Source organism: Penaeus monodon, chromosome 33 (assembly GCF_015228065.2).
Source record: "Penaeus monodon isolate SGIC_2016 chromosome 33, NSTDA_Pmon_1, whole genome shotgun sequence".
Taxonomy (NCBI): Eukaryota; Metazoa; Arthropoda; class Malacostraca; order Decapoda; family Penaeidae; genus Penaeus; species Penaeus monodon.
In genome coordinates this window covers 25,572,471-25,572,726 of record NC_051418.1, presented here as the reverse complement: position 1 = coordinate 25,572,726, position 256 = coordinate 25,572,471, and the positions used below count along the sequence as shown (strand labels likewise).

The 256-nt window shown below is 41.8% G+C and overlaps 1 protein-coding gene across 1 annotated transcript in view; it reads left to right on the top strand.

Moving 5' to 3' along the window:
• The window catches only part of LOC119594317, a 78,990-nt gene that overhangs the window by 26,895 nt on the left and 51,839 nt on the right, over positions 1 to 256 (top strand). The gene's annotated exons all lie outside the window — the stretch shown is intronic.

Sequence of the window (256 nt, the reverse complement as noted above, 5' to 3'; positions counted from 1 at the left end):
CTCCCCAGCCCCCCTCTCTAATGTACCTTATTCAGCAGTCAGACGCTAAAGCCTGCAAATAAATTGAGACATTTCACATTTCATTTCGAACACAGACATCAACTTTCCGTTTGTTAATTACTTTTTGATATACGCCAAGTACTTCCGCCCCCCTTAATTAATGGCAAGTGAGTGCTAATGAAGTGCTATTATAGGGCTTAAACTGACGTTAGAGGAATGAGCTGCCCGGATGTTGCATGCTAATGTCAAAGCTATT